At 44.6% G+C, this 13,023-nt stretch overlaps 1 protein-coding gene across 3 annotated transcripts in view; it reads right to left on the minus strand.

Annotated features, from left to right (window-relative positions):
* TLN2 (talin 2) overlaps positions 1-13,023 on the minus strand; it is a 391,556-nt gene that overhangs the window by 242,638 nt on the left and 135,895 nt on the right. For all 3 annotated transcript variants that reach the window (XM_059714785.1, XM_059714786.1, XM_059714784.1), the window contains exon 2: positions 5,796-5,878. The gene's annotated coding sequence lies outside the window, so the exon portion shown is untranslated. The remainder of the gene's footprint in view (positions 1-5,795; positions 5,879-13,023) is intronic.

Below are 13,023 nucleotides of genomic sequence, written 5' to 3' on the forward strand. Positions count from 1 at the left end.
CACAGGGACAGCCCAGGTAGTGCCACAGGCTTAGGTGCAACACTATGCTGATAATAGCCAGGGTGGAAACAGATGTTGCCTTCTGTTGCTTTTGTGCCACCATAAGCCATTTTACAATAAAATTTCTTCTGGTGGCACATAGCCCAAGCAAACAGAGAACCATGCCCCTCATGGCACCAAAACGAGTGGCCACAACAAAGGTGATATCAATTTATGCCACTCTTCAGTAATTGATGTCTGCTTACTTTATGATGCGAGAGCATGGGTAGCCCAGAGCTGCCCAATAGGGGCCCAATCCTGTGCACCTTGGGAATTCCTGGGCAGGATTGGGCCCTTCAAGCCCTGGGAGCGCCTGTTCAGCTTTCCCTGCTTCCTGAGATGTGTCCCCAGGATCTCCTGGGCATGCCTTAGTAAGTAGAGAAAGTGAGAGTTTCCCCACTTACCAAGATGCATCCTAGGAAATCTGGGTGTACCTTGGTAAATAGAGAAAGCCAGGCAGGTGATCCCAGGTCTTGAGAAGCCCAATTCTGCTTGGGAATTTCTAGAGCACGAAGAACTGGGCCCCTCAAACCCAGGGAGAACCCATCACCCATTGTACTGCAACATCTATGGACAGGACAATGGGTGATGTGTGTTTCACCCAATGAAGCTGATCAGCTATGCCAGGACACATCTGCTTTACTTGACAAAGTGTATTTCCACCCTCAAGTCCACATATCATTCTGAACTTATGCAACTGCTGACAGTGCTAAAATATATATAAAAAGATTAGCTTTTTGATGAAGAGAGTTTTTGTGCAAACTGAACCCAGGTAAGATTAAAGTGATGCTGACCAAAAGGTAGCCAAAATATGATCTCTACCTTCCACTTAACGCACGCAGCTTACATTTAAATTGCTACAAAGCCTCAGGGTTTTCTCTGATCCTTAGCAAAGGTGGATAACCAGCGAATACTGATGTCTAAAAAATACCACTTTTCATCTCTAGCTCACTAGGAAACATTATCTTGTCCTCTCAGACAAGGACCTGATCACATTGATCCATGCATTTATCATCTCCAGAGCGAGTCGTGCAATTAACTACATCTGAAACTCACTGGAAGACAACACAGAAGCTCCAAGCAGCACAACATGCAGCAGCCTGTCTTTGCCAGGACATCAGGCATCTGGTCTTATCTTTTCAATGGCTCCCTCATAGCTGCCAAGACCAGCATAAAATATTGGGCTTAACCTTCTAAACAAATAATACATTTGTTTTCTTTCAGAAAATTTAATTCCACACAGTTTCTATCTTTAGAATCAAGCAAGTTTTTTTACTTCAAGGCTTAGAAACAATAAATTAAATGGGTGGAAAATGTTAATTAAAGTGAATTTTAGACGCTCTTCTCTCTCTCTCCATACTATTTCTATGAATTTATTATACCTCTGCAATATGTAATTTACTATGACTGTACTAACACTCCAATTATAGACCCATCTCTTCAAGGACTTCACAGCAAAAAAATACCTTTGGACTCAGATTAGCAAAGAAGTCGTCTTATTTGGACTTATTTGGACGTATATGACAGTTAATACTCAAGGCTGAGTATCAGGTGGGATCAGAAAAATGCATTCCTTGTAGCACCACTAGGTTGTAAAACATAGGCCCTGATTCAGCAGCACTTAAAGATGCATGTCTTTATAAAAGCCAATGGGACTTCAGCATATTCAGACAGGAATATGCCACTTGTCAAATGCCATTGATTTCACCATGAATTTGGCATTAGCAGTGCTTTAAAGCAGTGGAGGCCAACCTTTCTGTCAGGCATACTACAAGGTAAGCCCTGCACCTTCCCAAGAGCTCCTTTGATTCCCTTCCCCTGCCCAAACTGCGGTTCTGTTTTCTGTTCCCTGCCCCATCTGTCCCACACAGAAGCTGCTCCATGCCACTTGTGGCAAACATGCCACAGCTTGGCCACACCTGCTTTCAAGTTTGCTAGCCAGTTCATGTGGGAACAAGCTATGCTTAATTGTTCATAACTAATTTCGACTCAATACCTTGCTAATCAGAACCTTTCCTCAGCTGTCTGCTCCTCATTAAGACTCAGTTTGCTCAGAGGGCTTTACCCTTCTAAAAGAAGGTAGGACGTTATTTAATTTCATGGTTGCTAGAAGTTCAGCACTAACAGCAGTTGAGTTAGGATTACCGTATAGCCGAATTTTCCTGGACAGAAACGCCCAGATGGAGATCAGAGGCTGTGGGGAGCCATGGCAATTAACACTGTCACTTTTTCACCCCAAGCCCTCCCCTGCCGATTTCCAGACCTGTGGGGCGCACTCTTCCTTTCATATAATGCATACCACAATCTTCCCCAGATGATCTGGGGGGAAATATGAAGGTAATATGCATATTCTGCAATCAAATATGGTATTTATTTGGATACCAGGGAAAGATCTAGCCATTTCTTTACTGCTGGGAGAATCTACTGTATTTACCCAAACCCAATATGACTCTGAATTCAAGTTGATCCCCTAATAATTAGATTCTATATGTGGAAAATTTGTAAATTTGCTATAATTTTGCATGTATTGAACCTAATAATGTGATCGCCTAATAATAGAATTCAACATAAGACGGCGAGTGGGTAAGGTAACTAGTAGGGTGAAAGCGCTAGACTTTAGGAAAGCTGATCTCAATGAACTCAGGCGATTAGTCAAGGACGCACTGCAGAGTAGGAGTTTTGAAGGGATGGGAGCCCAAGAAGGGTGACTGTGCCTTAAGGAAACGATCCTTCGGGCACAAAGCAAGACGATCCCTGAGCGAGGCAAAAGAGGAAAAGGGGCCAGGAGGCTTCCATGGCTGACCAGAGAAATCCAGGGCAGCCTAAAGGCCAAAAGGGGAGCACATAAAAAGTGGAAACAAGGTGAGATCACTAAAGACGAATATACCTCCTCTGCTCGTGCTTGTAGGGAGGCAGTTAGACGGGCCAAAGCTACCATGGAGCTGAGGATGGCAACCCAAGTAAAAGACAACAAGAAATTGTTTTTTAGATATATAAGGAGTAAAAGGAAGGCCCAGGGAGGAATAGGACCCCTGCTAAATGGGCAGAAACAATTGGTGACGGACAGGGGGGACAAGGCTGACCTCCTCAACGAGTTCTTTGCCTCAGTGTTCCTAAGCGAGGGGCAAGACAAGTCTCTCACTGGGTTTTAGAGAGGCAGCAGCAAGGCGCCAGACTTCCATGCGTAGATCCTGAGATGGTGCAGAGTCACTTGGAAGAACTGGATGCCTTTAAGTCGGCAGGCCCGGATGAGCTCCATCCGAGGGTGCTGAAGGCACTGGCCGACAACATTGCAGAGCCACTGGCGGGAATATTCGAATGCTCATGGCGCACGGGCCAAGTCCCGGAGGACTGGAAAAGGGCTAACGTGGTCCCCATTTTCAAAAAGGGGAGGAAGGAGGACCCGGGCAACTATAGGCCAGTCAGTCTCACCTCCATCCTTGGTAAAGTCTTTGAAAAAATTATCAAGGCTCACATTTGTGAGAGCCCAGCAGGGCAAATTATGCTGAGGGGAAACCAGCACGGGTTTGTGGCGGGCAGATCGTGCCTGACCAACCTAGTCTCTTTCTATGACCAGGTTACGAAACGCCTGGACACAGGAGGAGGGGTGGATGTCGTATACTTAGACTTCAGGAAGGCCTTCGATACGGTATCCCACCCCATACTGGTGAACAAGTTAAGAGGCTGTGACGTGGATGACTACACAGTCCGGTGGGTGGCGAATTGGCTAGAGGGTCACACCCAGAGAGTCGTGGTGGATGGGTCGGTCTCGACCTGGAAGGGTGTGGGCACTGGGGTCCCGCAGGGCTCGGTCCTTGGACCGATACTCTTTAATGTCTTCATCAGTGACTTGGACGAGGGAGTCAAATGTACTCTATCCAAGTTTGCAGATGAGACAAAGCTATGGGGAGAAGTGGACACGCCGGAGGGCAGGGAACAGCTGCAGGCAGACCTGGATAGGTTGCACAAGTGGGCAGAAAACAACAGGATGCAGTTCAACAAGGAGAAATGCAAAGTGCTGCACCTAGGGAGGAAACATGTCCAGCACGCCTACAGCCTGGGGAATGACCTGCTGGGTGGCACAGAGGTGGAAAGGGATCTTGGAGTCCTAGTGGACTCCAAGATGAACATGAGCCGGCAGTGTGATGAAGCCATCAGAAAAGCCAATGGCACTTTATCGTGCATCAGCAGATGCATGACGAATAGGTCCAAGGAGGTGATACTTCCCCTCTATCGGGTGCTGGTCAGACCACAGTTGGAGTACTGCGTGCAATTCTGGTCGCCACACTTCAAGAAGGATGCGGATAACCTGGAGAGGGTCCAGAGAAGGGCAACTCGTATGGTCAAGGGCCTCCAGACCAAGCCCTACGAGGAGAGACTAGAGAAACTGGACCTTTTCAGCCTCCACAAGAGAAGGTTGAGAGGCGACCTTGTGGCTGCCTATAAGTTCATCACGGGGGCACAGAAGGGAATTGGTGAGTATTTATTCACCAAGGCGCCCCCGGGGGTCACAAGAAACAATGGCCACAAGCTAGCAGAGAGCCGATTTAGATTGGACATTAGGAAGAACTTCTTCACAGTTCGAGTGGCCAAGGTCTGGAAGGGGCTCCCAAGGGAGGTGGTGCTCTCCCCTACCCTGGGGGTCTTCAAGAGGAGGTTAGATGAGTATCTAGCTGGGGTCATCTAGACCCAGCACTCTTTCCTGCTTATGCAGGGGGTCGGACTCGATGATCTATTGAGGTCCCTTCCGACCCTAACATCTATGAATCTATAATTCTTGGAGGGTCATCCTAATTCATCCCCCCACTCCTGCAAGAGGGGAAAACAGTGGCAAGGAGGGTGGGGGAGGCAGTAGGGGGGCAGATGGTAGGGGGAGGCAGGTGCAGGGGGTAATCAAGCAGCTTGACCCCTGGCTGGCCCTGGTCCCCTCTCCCCCTGCAATTCCTGACCGTTCCAGCCCTGGCTCCAGGGCCCAGAGCCTACTAGCGCAGAGCAAGGGTAAGTAGCAGGAGAGGGTGGGGACATAGGGGCGTAGAGGCAGAGGGGGGACAGGCAGCAGCTGAGGCCCCTTACTGCCTTGTATCTGAATCTAAGACAAGACACTTCCCCCTACATGTTGAGGGGGGAAACCTCATCCTGAATTTAAGTAAATATGGTACTTCCTAGGTGTTGACCTTCAAGAGAAGCATAGCGGGTTACAGTTAAAAATAGTAACTCTGTTGGTCAGTGATCGCTAATTCTCTCTTACTTCCCATTCATGTAATGTTTCTTGAAGCCGTCAATGTTTATACACTCTATTTTATTGTTTACAATATGAATAACAAATTACAGAGTTAAAAGGAGGCAGGGATTTACTATTTTTCAGCCAGTCTGTGTGCATGTCCTTACCCAGTAAACTAAATCACAGCCCTTTTCAAGAAGGAGTAAACCGCCATTAGTTTACATATCACTTACTGGAGGATAAAAGCATGTACATAGGCAGTTACTGTGGAGCAGCTGACATGCAATAAGTCCCTGGCCTCTTAAATCAGTGTAATTTGTTTGTCTGCCCACAGACCAAGCTGATTTCTGTGTTCATAACCACAGCCTAATGTAGGTTCATATAATTCTCTAAAGAAAATACTATGCTGACTGATGACAAGAGGCAGTGGATAAAATGAAAATGAACCATATAATTTAACCATTCTGCATGTTAATGGGACAACTATTAAACTACTCAAATTTAAAAAGAAAGCAGATGTAAAGAAAAATCTTACCTTAAATTTTAAGTTTATTTATTCACAAATAAGTTTCTCAAAAAACAAGGCTTGATCATGTAGAATGCTTCCAGTAACTGGATCTGTAACATTAAGAAATAAACAAGTTACTTACTTATTCCCAATCCATTCATTTCTTTAAAGTGCTCTCTCCAACACATTTGGGAAGGAAGTAACTCAGGAAGTTATGAGCTTCCTTTTCTCCATGTGAGTCAGAATTTACAATGCCAAAAAGAATGGCTTGAATACAATTTAAAGAGAATGAAATTACATTTAGCCTTCCACAACACACGTGTACTTGTATTTTAAAAGTGAATGTTGGAAGAACTAGTTAAAAAGAAATATCTTGAAACCACTTGTCCTCAAGGAGTTACTGAAAAATAAGCTACAGTGTGATTTTAAAGCTTTATAGATATTATTCTATACTAAATCTCTATGTAAACTTTTTCTGCAATGAAAAAGTTTAGGTACTGTTAGGGAGGAACACCTGTTCAGCAAACAAGCTTTTCTCGTTTATTTTCCCCTGAAAACAAGCACTTACTGAGATTATGGTTTCAGGAAAATAACAATGCCTCAGGAGCTAGAATAGCTGTTGTTTTCAGTGAAAGACAGAGAAAACAGAGTGCATTATATTGAAAACAGGGAAAAAAATCTTCTTTGCTAAAGCAAAACTAAAATTGGCATGCAAGTTTGAATCACTTACAGCATGCACATAAATATGTTATAACTTAGGCAGACAAGGTTCATTGGGTAAATCCAATACCTTTTATTAGACCAACTCAAATACTTGGAAAAATTCCTCCTTGCAAGCTTTCAGGTACAAACACCCTTCTTCAAGCAGAGGAAGTGTCACTTAGTTAAATCTTAAAACTTAGTATTTTCTGCTAGGGAAGTAACATCTCTTCAAACACTGCTAAAATTACAATGAGATGTTTTTGCTGTTCTCCTCAAACACAGCAATAAGAAAGGACAAGCCTGAAGGGTCCTGCAGTATCAAAAGGCTCTCAGGCGTACCATGCACACAGAAAACCAACTCCTTAAAAACACATTTCCGTATCCTTGCCTTTAGTCTCAGTCCTAGAGTTCCTGCACTCTACACCAACATACAAATAAATAAATAAATGAACAAACAAACAAACAGCAGAAAGTCACTGTTCTACATTTTAGTCATCTAAGTTTGAGCCTGATTTGTATTTCACTTTAGAAAGGATCGGGATTGTGTTGATTTACTTCAGTGGCCTTCCTTTACTGTAACTGTATGGCCAAATTCTCCTAGCATTGATACTGCTTATGGTGATCATTTGCAGGTATAAGTTATACCATTTCCTCAAAGCAAATAAACTATATTGGCAAAAGGCATACACCAAGGAAACAGGTTAGATCTGACACACACAGCTACTGGATTCTGGCCTACAGAATGGGAGCTTCAGGGGAATTTAGTAGCAAGAGCCTTTGCTTGTACCATGCTGCAGTGTGGCTGGATGTTTTGCTCATGCCACGTCCCAGCTGGGCAGCAGAGAGAAGCAACACCCTCCAGTTGTTCGCCAGCATCATAGTGTCCCACTCTCCACCTTATCCCGCTGTCCAATGAGGGGAAAGGAGGGGCAGGGCAGAGATCCAACTAGTGCTTTCCTGTGTGTTTGGTTCTGCATGGGACTAAAACCCAAAGTATGGAGCACTTCAGGACTTGGAGCATGTGCGCCCGCACCCCTGACTGACAGAATTTTCTCTAATTCCAGGATTTTCACCAGCATAGCTAACTGGTGAGGCAAGAGATGTGATTTGTCTCCTTCCATAGTTTGAAGTAGCCCAGAGTAGACCAGAGATGTTAGCAAAAGCATCCTCCCTCACCCTTCAGAGTCTAGGGTCTACGTTTAGATCTGTCTGATTGGAGCTTTAATCCTTTTAAAGGTCAGGAGATGGCCCAAGATACCACTGTGCCTTAACTGAACTTTGAGTACTGATCAGAGTAAAAGCAATGCATACGTATAGAGCTATTTGTGCACGGGAAAAAGAATAAGCTACACCAACATAAGCCAGTTTAATGCTAGTATAATTGCATTCACATTAAAGTTTGTACTAGTGCAACTGTATGATAATATTTTTTCTTTAACACACAACTCTAATTGAAACATTTACACTAACTTGACTTTCAAATACAAACCCAACCTATGGCAAAGCAGCAAGAATGGGTAATTAATAGAGATGCACTGATATATTGGTTCATATCGTATTGGCACCAATAAAAAGAAAACTGACATTATTGGCAAGGAGCTTTTTTTGGCTGATGTGGCCGATAATGTCACCAATAAATGCCGCGTACATGTGCACAGCCGCAGCATGCACACTGCCAGGAGTGCAGCCCGGAAGCCTAGAAACCAACGTCCGGGTGGTAAGTCTGTTAGGGGAAAGGGGCATGGGGGAATGAAGGAGTATGCAGGGGGCAGATAGAAGCCCCCATGGTGAGGGAGGGAATGGGGTTGGGCAGGGGCAGGCACTGCCCAGTTGGGGCGTGGGATGGAGCCGGCAGCTTGTCCGGGGGGTGCAGGCAGCTTCTGCTGCTGTATGCACCCCCAGGGGTAGCATGGGGGCATGCACCCCCCCCCCCCCAATCTGTGCATGGGGCAAGGGTAGGCTGCCCACCGCACACTTGAGGCCGAGGCCATTCCAGCCTCTTCCCTGCAGCTCCACTTGGGCCAGACAGGGAGGGGTGGGGCAGGTGGTGACGGTGCTGGGAAGCGGGGCTAGAACCACCCCAGAATGTGCTGTTGCCTCTCAGTAGCCCCACATTTTACATTGTGGAAACTGAGATCCTTAGTATACAAGTTTTTTTTTATTTTGAACATTATACAACTGTTCATAGATCTTTGTGCATTAGTTTTCAACAGGATTTGTTGCTGCTGTCATAACCATCTACTTTTCACTTACCAAAGTGATAACTGAAGCTAAATGGAGCCTAAAAATGGAGAATCATTGTTTATTCATCCTATTGTCCTCATTTCCTGGAATGTGGCCAGAGCAGGAAATTGAACTGCCCAAAGCTCACTCAGCAAGTTATGTGCCCTGAATCCCTAATTAGTCTACAGTGTGAACTTACTTCATGTTTAACATCCTTAACCCTACTGGAAAATGCATAAGTACACAAGAGGCACATAATTCTTGAAATTCCCATACAACATGCAACCTTACCTTCTCTGTGATTTTTAAGCCAACTCTGTTAAATTACTGCATGTAGATCACTAGCTCATACAGCAGGGGTCAGCAACATTTTTGGACAGAGTGCCAAAAAACACCTGCATCCTCAACTTGGAAGATGTTGGTGTGCCAGGGGCGGATGGCAGGGAAACTGAGAGGGGTCTGATCCTTGTGGCAGCACAGCCCAGGCCCCTTCCCCACTGTCTGCCCTGAGGCATGTGTGCCAAGCAAAATGCCTTCCTGTGCCAACTCCTGTCATACAGTGTTTTTGGTTTGAGTACTGGTGATGCAAGCTTTATTAAAAAGGAAACATCCTCTGGAGTAGAAAAATAGTCACACAGATTGTATTTTAAATCCCTGAGTCAATACATTTGCAGGATCCTATACATGATATGCTGTAGATTAGGGATGGATCCCAGTTTTGTAGCAAAAATGAATATCCCAGTGACTTCACATTACAATCCTCAAAATGAAAGTGGTTAAGTGCACAAGGCATGAAGAAAATACTCATGCAGACTTACTGAGATTACATGGCTAAATTCCAATACTCTCTCATACTGTTTTCAGAATATAAAAGAGATCTGCTCACCAAAAACATGAACTCCCTTGAGCTCATATGTCTTCTTCCTACCTACTTTACATGTTGCAAAGAAATGGAAAACATGAACAAACACTTCAGTTTTAGCTATTCCTCTCTCCAAACACGCTGCCTTAGCTCAGGCAAGACACACTGCAACATCCCAGGGTTCTCTGGCACCTGGATTGAGTTCATTTTCCTCCCTTTTTAAAAGTACTGCAGGAGAAACTACATGAATGACTAAACTTGGGGATAAGTAGGTGCCAACTTCAAGGTCATGCAAAATGCACAAACAAAACCCCACGTAGCAGATACCTTCTCTTTTCTGCTCAACTCTTAAGCTGTTTAAGAAGTGAACCCCTTTCCTTCGCAATTCAGGACCTGCTTCAGGACTGTTCACTCCTCCTACTAGTACTCTTCCTCTTCTGTAATGGGTAAGATGCATTTGATCATGGATCATTCATAATAACCCTATATAATTCAATTAAACTCTTCTGAACAAATTGGAGTAGTCACACCTGCCACATATTTAGGTCTGATGGCCCACATGCTGCAACAGGCCTTTAGCAGCACTGCAGACGTTGCAACATAATTAGATGATTGCCCCTATAGTGAATAATATCTAATGGTTTGCATGCATGAATTTAGAATGCAAACCATTCTGTTACATAACAAAGAAAAAGAACTTCTGAATTAGCAATGCTTTTTTTCTTCTTAAAGAGCAAGTGCACAAAAGAAATAGCTATGTGGTCAGCCAGGACAGAGGGATTAACTGGAATATGTGGATAGATCAAAGCACTGGCAAAATCTAACTTTACCAGATAAGAAAGTTACTTGTTAATTTAGTGACTTACATCCCTATTAGGAAGGACAGAGTTCTCTACACTTCAGTTTGGGTGTGAACAAATACAGATAAGTGATATAAACGATATAGTTCAAAGATATCTCCTTTAGCTAAGGCACAAAGCTAAGAGTCTATGAAGACTCTTGTACCTTGATTTTCCCATTTTTATACATGAAGATAATACTGAATTACCTGCCACTAGTGCTGTAAGGTTATGTTTATAAAGCACTTTGAGAAACTTTGCTGACAGGCTGTATAGAAAAAAGTACTGCAATTCAAACTTAAACCCATTAAATTTCTTAGTATTTCATACTCTTCTTTAGACAAAAGCTGCAATTTGGCTCTCAACGCTGGTGGCAAATAAATAAATAAATAAAAAATGCTTGAGCAGAAGAAGACATCAAAAAGAATACCTGAAAGCTGCAACTACTCTGCAGCTGGCTGTTTCATTTAATAAATAAATAAATAAGTACAAAAATAAATAAATGGTTACTGGAAATAGCCGTATCTCAGGAACACTGAGCTAAATGCCATGCAAATGCACTTAATCCCAGAGGTAAACAAGATGAATAGAGCAGCACAATGGTGCCCAACCTTCCATCCCCACTGGCCCTACCCCATGCACCTGGATCCAGTTGCATACCACGCAACCTAGTGCGCAGGATATTATCTAGCACATACGGCTCCCCGCAGGTCCAGAAGTTTGGCAGCAGGGAAGCTGCGATCAATGCTGCCACCACACCCCAACCTAATTTCCAGACCCACTGGGAGTCTCACAGGTGAAATGACATGGCTCCATGGGCTGGAAATAAAGCACCAATAGAGTAGCATATATTTTTCTTTTGGAATCAGTACAAATATTTGACACATTCTAGCAACGTGACTGACATTTATCATATGAAGAGGTGGTTGGCCCTGTAGCAGACAGAAGGCAGGGTAAGAGATGAAATTATAAACTAACTAAATTGCAGTTGCATAAGCTTTTGTGAGCCTAAGCTTACAGTATCTGATTAAGTGAGTTCTTTCTCGTGAAAGCTTATGCATCATTGATTAAGTTAGTTTATAAGTTGCATTTATCACATAGAACATATGTCGCCGTGGACGTAGTCTTTCTGGACTTTAAGAAGGCCTTTGACACTGTGTCTCACCCCATCCTCATCAATAAATGAAGCGACTATGGCATTGATGCCTGCATAGTTGGTTGGGTAAAAAATTGGCTGATGGGGTGTACCCAGAGAGTAGTGGTGGACAGGTTGTACTCAAACTGGTGAGTTGTGAGCAGTGGGGTACCTCAGGGCTCGGTCCTTGGGCCTGCACTGTTTAACATCTTCATCAGTGACTTGGACGAGGGGGTGGAAAGCACGCTGTCCAAGTTTGCTGATGACACTAAGATGTGGGGCGAGGTGGACACGCTTGAAGGGAGAGAGAGGCTGCAACTAGATTTAGACAGACTACAAAAGTGGGCAGACAAGAATAGGATGGGGGTCAACGTAGACAAATGCAGGGTGCTGCACCTTGGGAGAAGGAATCCACAGCATACATACAGGCTGGGGAGTTCCCCTCTTGACTCCAAGATCCCTTTCCGCCTCTGTGCTTTCATTATTGACTCCAAGATGAACATGAGCCACCAATGCCAGACCGCAGCCAGCAAGGCCAGCCATACCTTGTCATGCATCCAAAGGTGCATCTCAAGCCGGTCCAGAGAGGTGATACTCCCCCTCTACGCGACTTTGGTCAGGCTGCAGTTGGAGTACTGCGTCCAGTACTGGGTGCCCCACTTCAAGAGGGATGTGGCCAGCCTGGAGAGGGTTCAGAGGAGGGCCACCCGCTTGGTGAGAGGGCAGCAGGACGGGCCCTACAAGGAGAGACTGAAGGACCTGAACCTGTTCAGCCTCAGCAAGAGGAGGCTGAGGGGGGACCTGGTGGCTGTCTACAAATTCATCAGGGGAGATCAACAGCAAATAGGTAGAGCCCTTTTCTCCCCAGCACCACCTAGGGTGACGAGGAACAATGGTAATAAGCTGATGGAGAATAGGTTTAGGTTAGAGATCAGAAGGCAATATTTTACAGTTAGGGTGGCCAAAATCTGGAACCAACTTCCCAGGGAGGTGGTCCTCGCCCCTACCTTGGGCAAATTCAAGAGGAGGTTGGATGATCACCGGTCTGGCGTCTTGTGAACCCAGCATTCATTCCTGCTTGTGGCAGGGGGTCAGGCTAGATGATCTGTTCAGGTCCCTCCTGACCCTAGCTACTATGAAACTATGAAACATTCTTGTAACCAATACTGTAATTAAACCAATTACACCTCTCTACTTTACAGTTGGATAAAAATACCTTCCCAAAACAGTAAAGGTGCCTCACGATGCAACAGAACAAGCTCAAGATAAACACTTCAGCAAGGTTCTGATTTTATTCACACCAATATAAATCTATTGGGAAACAACTGATTTATATAGCACAGCACAATCTGCTTTTAGAGGGTGGGGTACTGCCAAGATGGCTGACTAATTGTTTCTCGTTTCCTTAATAGCATATCTGATAAACTATTCCCCATTACAGAAACATAGCTGGGAGTCAGTAATACAGAACGAAGGTCCTGGGACTTTAAGCTT

The sequence above is a fragment of the Alligator mississippiensis genome, chromosome 11 (assembly GCF_030867095.1).
Source record: "Alligator mississippiensis isolate rAllMis1 chromosome 11, rAllMis1, whole genome shotgun sequence".
Lineage (NCBI taxonomy): Eukaryota > Metazoa > Chordata > Crocodylia > Alligatoridae > Alligator > Alligator mississippiensis.